Source organism: Gymnoscopelus microlampas (genome assembly GCF_963454915.1).
Source record: "Gymnoscopelus microlampas genome assembly, chromosome: 1".
NCBI lineage: Eukaryota > Metazoa > Chordata > Actinopteri > Myctophiformes > Myctophidae > Gymnoscopelus > Gymnoscopelus microlampas.
The window spans coordinates 24,151,496-24,158,166 of record NC_139962.1 but is presented as its reverse complement, the minus strand read 5'-3'; positions in this window follow the sequence as shown (position 1 = coordinate 24,158,166).

The following is a 6,671-nucleotide window of genomic DNA, read 5'->3' as shown; positions in this document are numbered from 1 at the left end:
AGCCCAACAGATGGGACGCATTGTGAGCTTGTAGATCGGCTATTTTGGGAAAAAAATCTTGAAAAAAATGTGGAATATTGTTTAAACAAATCTTGTATGGGGGTCCCCTGGCACAAATGTATATTCATTTTGCGAGTCATTGACATGCAAATGTTTGAGAAGCACTTGTTTAAACAACATTAGGAAACAAGCCCAAATAAGCAACTACACTTTAGAAACAAGCCCAAAAACCGCATCCCGCAACAACCAATATTTTACAAGCGACTTTACAGAAAAACAAGCCCAAAGTCGCTTATAATATAAAGGGAACATGGCAACACTGACTATGGCGCCCCTGTCCTCCTTCCTTCCTTTCCTACAGGATACGTCAGTGGAAGTTCAAGTTCTCAAACTTTTTCATGTTGGAAGAAGACCTACTCTGATATGTAAAAGTAGCAATACGAGAAGATTTGTTAAACATTTGGTAAATTCAATTATTAAATTATAAATTATTATAATAAATCAAGATTTTGAATAGCCATAATATGAAATAGGGTTAAAGTGGTTAAACTGATCGTGATGTCTATATTAACACATTTTGCCCCCCTGGAACCCCCTCAAGGGCCCCGGGGGGTCCCCGGACCCCACTTTGAGAACCACTGGATTCACATCCTGCAATATAACGCCCATAGAGTTATAATATATCGATCACGCCGGGTGATGTGGCACATTTTGTGTATCCATCGAAAGCTGTTTCTCCTCGCGCAACAGCGCCCGCAACAAGGCGAACCCTTTTTCTACCCCTTGTTTTTCAGTAGCGGGGGGCGGGGGGCGGGGAGCGGGGGGCGCCCTAGTCCCTACGTCACATCCTAGACGGATAGCTCCGCCCACACTGGGCGAGCGCTGTCAGTGCAGCGGAAGTCGATGCGCAGACGGCTTTGTTGTTGAAGCCCGACTGACGCACGCTCATGAGAAACAGCAGAAATGAAATCTGGCGAAAACAGTTGCGTGCATTAAACTTTAAAGGAAACATGCAGTCTAAATATATAATAAATATCCATTTGCCTAATTCACCACTACTTTTGCGTTTGAAACTTAGTATTTCTCTAAATATTACACTTTCACGACAGCCTAAGTATAAACTGTTATATTAGATGAGTGAAACAGCTGTCTCACCACTACTTTTGCGACTGTGTCTCAACGTGGTTTTACTGGTTAAATTAAAAATAAAATTTGCGTTTGAAACTTAGAATTTCTCTAAATATTACACTTTCACGACAGCCTAAGTATAAACTGTTATATTAGATGAGTGAAACAGCTGTCGATACAGTCAATATAAGTAAATCATTATATGATGATAGCCTTATGAGTAACTTTTTTATAATTTCGGGACATTTTGTTATTTTGCACAACACCTTTGTACAACGAAGTATAAAATAGGGTTGATTAAAGTGTTTAATCAATGTATTTGATAGAAAAAAATCTATAAACATTCTTTTTTAAAGAATGCGGTTCTATGAATTGGTCCATCATCATCAAGATGATCAACATTTTTTTTTAAAGAATGCGGTTCCTCATAAGTTACTCATAAGGCTATCATCATATAATGATTTACTTATATTGACTGTATCGACAGCTGTTTCACTCATCTAATATAACAGTTTATACTTAGGCTGTCGTGAAAGTGTAATATTTAGAGAAATTCTAATCAACCCTATTTTATACTTCGTTGTACAAAGGTGTTGTGCAAAATAACAAAATGTCCCGAAATTATAAAAAAGTTACTCATAAGGCTATCATCATATAATGATTTACTTATATTGACTGTATCGACAGCTGTTTCACTCATCTAATATAACAGTTTATACTTAGGCTGTCGTGAAAGTGTAATATTTAGAGAAATACTAAGTTTCAAACGCAAAAGTAGTGGTGAATTAGGCAAATGGATATTTATTATATATTTAGACTGCATGTTTCCTTTAAAGTTTAATGCACGCAACTGTTTTCGCCAGATTTCATTTCTGCTGTTTCTCATGAGCGTGCGTCAGTCGGGCTTCAACAACAAAGCCGTCTGCGCATCGACTTCCGCTGCACTGACAGCGCTCGCCCAGTGTGGGCGGAGCTATCCGTCTAGGATGTGACGTAGGGACTAGGGCGCCCCCCGCTCCCCGCCCCCCGCCCCCCGCTACTGAAAAACAAGGGGTAGAAAAAGGGTTCGCCCCAATCATAGCCCTCAATCCCAACCATGATCCCAACACACTTCCGGGAGACAGATTCTAATGGGAATACAAATTACGGTACAACACCGGCCGGCGGCGGCAGTTTGGCCGCACCCTGCACTGCCCGCATATTCATTGTCCAACTTAAACGTAATCTATTTATACTAAAAGAGAAAAAGACTAAAGTAAGAATGGCAATGTATTTTTGAGTGTATCCACACTTAATAGTACTATTAGCCTAATGTAAATGAATTGCTTTTAATGAAGATGCAGCAGTGATAATGACGATGAACCCTTTTAGATCATCAGGTTGAATGATTTACAGATTTTTTTATAGCCTAGGCCATTGTTCAGACTGTCTTTTGTAGTGTCAAAAGAGAAAGTAATCTATTATGGGTGTTGTTTTTACATTTGAATGCCAACATTCTTATATTCCATCATAATCTGTATTTAACATTGACCAGGTCAGTTATGAAAACCAATAAACCATGGATTGATTATAATAAGGACTGGGTGGCTGGGGCAATGCGGGGGCCAGAGCCCAGGGGCCCTGGAGGGCCTGAGGCCAATCAAAAATGTACTTAAATGTGCAGGTCAAATACACTAGTGGGCCAATACAGTACAAGGCCCCTCCTATATAGCTGTCTGACTAAAGTGCCATTCACACTGAGCACTATAACTATGGTAACTATAACCATAACTATAACTATTGTTCAACAATTTTATTATTTTTTATAGTTGGTGTGAATGCTGCCATCCACTTGACTTAGAACGATTTTTAAACTATATTTTTATAGTGCTCAGTGTGAACGGCCCCTAAGAACTGACAAGTATATTAAAACAATATATATCGTTTTTACATGCAAATAAATATCATGTAAATACTGTAAGTTATATACTGTAAATCCTGTATGATAAAATGTCTGTGTGCTTTGAAATCAGTATGCTAACACAAATCCTAATTCAGGTGCTCACATGTCCCTAGTGCCCACATGTCCTTAGTGCCCAGTTGTCCAGGTGCCCACATGTCCCTAGTAGCCAACCCACATGTCACTAGTGCCTACATGTCCCTAGTGCCCAGATGGTTTTAGTGGCCAGTTGTCCAAGTGCCCACCTCTCCAGGTGCCCACATGTCCCTAGTGCCCAGATGGTTTTGGTGCCCAGTTGTCCCTAGTGCCCAGTTGACCAGCTGCCCACATGTCTCTAGTGCCCAGTTGACCAGGTGCCCACATGTCTCTAGTGCCCAGATGGTTTTGGTGCCCAATTATCCCTAGTGCCCAGATGGTTTTGGTGCGCAATTATCCTTAGTGCCCAGATGGTTTTGGAGCCCACCTGACCTATTTATATATTTCTAAACTCATGCTTCTGTATAAATGATTAGCTACAGAGAACGTTGTCAATTAACGGATTGATTGTGGGAGTAGAATATATTGACTTATAATTACAAATTATGTTTTTTTTTCTTAGCAACAAATGCTTTTGAATTCTTTGTTCATATTGCACATTGATGATACTAATCTGAATTGACCTTCTTACAGTAAACAAATTGTTGCCTATCCTCCAGTTTCTGTAGCAGGAACTGTAGCAGGTCCCACATGGTTCACACAATATTTCTCTCTGTTGTGATAATTCATTATAAACAATGCAGTAATAAAGATAACCGTGGCGTATTTAGTGTAACAAGATTTTAATCTTGACAATGTAAATTGGCTTGGATACATTGGATACATTTTCCAAACCCATAATTCCACAATGATTAAGAATTTGTCTTCATTTACTATTTTGTATTTGTGTTAATTACTTTACTGTCCGTGCGTGTGTCTGTGTGTGTCTGGAGGCCAGTGGTGCCACCAGCAGGCTGATTTTTGTGAAACATATTGTTGGCAATTACTCCTACAGATTATGTCCAAACATCACACAAATCAGCTTCCAAAGTGTGCAGGAGGGGCCCATTTTGAACAAAATGCTTCAAATCATGAATGCAGTGTCTGATTGCCGTGAAACGCATATTCCCCCAAGGCCAAGGACGAAATGACACACATTTCGGCCAAATGGTGGCGCTATAACAGGCCGGTGTGAAACTTTGCACACACACTCCCTAGAGGCCAAGGAAAAACCTCTGCCCTGCATTTTTCACATCAGCATTTTATAGCACCACCAGGAGGCAGAGTTTGCAAAACACATGCATCTTTTGATGTCCTGCAGATTTTGTCCAAACATCACGCAAATCGGTACACATTATCTCTATAGTCATGTGATCACGACGGATCTGACCGATTTTTCATATTCCATCCTGATTGGCTAAGATTGGTCCATGACCATTTCCTTGATCTTACTGGTGTTGAGCCGCAGGCAAATCACCTCACTCCACCTCACAAAGTCCCTCACTATCTTGTCATGCTCACTCGTGTAGTCATCTGTGATGCAGCTGACGATAGTGGAAGTCAGAGCAGTGAACAGGAAAGGTGACAGCACAGTTCCCTGGGGAGCACACGTGTTGCACACCAGCCCGTCAGACCTGCATCCCTGCAGCCTCACGTGCCGTGGTCTGCCTGTGAGGTAGTCAGTGACCCAATCCACCATGCCATGGTCCACCTGCATCGCCACAAGCTGATGTAGCCTAGGGGTGGCGTGGTTAGTGGGACCGGGAAGCCAGAGGCCCTGGTTGTCCCAGGCCAGGCCAGCTATGTGTCGAAATGTGTCCCTGAGCAAGACTCTTAACCCCTCATTGCTCCCTGAGTGCCGTAGAATGGCGCTCACTGTAGTTGGGGGATGGGTAAATGAAGGGAACAGATTGCACGTATGTGCAAATATACAGTGACAAAACAAAACACCCCAAGGAGTGGGGACTATGCCATTCTATTCTATCTATGTGACTCGATGGTGTTGAAGGCACTGGAGAGGTCAAAGAACATGATCCGGATAGTGTTGCTAATCTTGTCAAGGTAAGCTCTGTTCAGCAGGTAGATGATTGCGTCCTCCACCCCCTAGTCCGTCTGGTATACGCGAACTGTGGGGGGTCACATGTTCATTCACAAGGGCTCTCAGGTGCTGAAGCGTAATTGTTCAGATATCCTTTTACCCAGGTTAAGAAAGATGGAAACAGTTTAATTAGAACCAGTTTAATGCCAGACCAGACGCTCAAAGGTCTTCATGAGGGCGACAGGCCTGTAGTCCTTAGGGACTGAGGGACAGCATTCTTGGGGGCCGGGACAATGCAGGACGTCTTCCACAACTTAACCCCGCTGCTTTCCTGGTGTTGGTCTTTGCGAGCTGATGACGGGGTGATGGGGTAGAAAGGCCACTGTTGTTCCTGCAGTCATCAGACACTGCCCCCACGGCCGCAGCACTGCAGCAGGATAAATGTGGCACAGTCATAGCGACATATACATGGTAGGCCTACTGTATATTAGCATTCTTGTGTAATAGATCTCCAGTAGATGGTGCTATATGCTCAAATTCAATACACCAATTATTTGTTTATCAACATTGAGACTGGATGCACAGGTGATTGTTTCATGCAATCAATTCTCAACCTGTTGTTTCCCCCAACCTCCTCTTGTGTGTTGGCTAGTGCTGCTCGCCCCAGCGAGACCTGGCAGAATGGGTTTCTTTTGCAACCAGTATGCTGCTTGCAACCAGTGTGACGTCGTCTGTGTATGGAGCATTCCCTCCATTAAATAATGCTATTTTATCAAAAGTAATGCTATTATTTATTTAAAAAAAATTAAAAAACAGTTCTACTTCACGTTGTTGTATTTTTGTATCATTTAGTTTGAGAAATCACAGTCTGACTCTGAATATAAAGGCATAGAATGCCCTAACTTTCCATTCTTCTAAACAAATAATGTTTAGAAGTTGCATGAGAAAGGATGTGTGTGGAGACCAGTCCAAGTTTACTCTATACACATAGCGGAGAGATAATGCAGTCTCTATTTTAAATTGCTATACAAATGTGAAGTGACTTCTATTTTGGCATAAGAAATGCTTTTTATGCTTTTTCAGTTGCATTTTCACCGATATAATATTGTGTAACCTTTTTAGTTTTGGGAGGTAGCATTTGGCAGAATTATGGTAATTGATCTTAAAGGGATATTTCACTTTCAAACATGTTTGGGGTCGTTTTAACGTCTACTCAGGCTTTTGTGACCACCTCAGACAGTTTCTAAGTTGCTTGATTCAGTATTTAGATACTTGATATTCATTTTATCAGACATATCTTATACAAACCCATTGTAACGTCGAAACTAACCGTGATGGATTCATCGAAAACACCTTGTACTTGGTGACTGATATTGTCCTTCTAATGTGTGTATTCTTATATACCTGCTCAAACCATTAGAATGAGCCTATGATGTCATTTCCTCTCCTTGGTTTTTCACTTATTTTTGTTTCTTTTGATCTTTCAAGTGGCATAGTTATTTTTTTATGGTGGGTTTTATAAGGTTTTTTTGTACTTTACATTATGTCCTG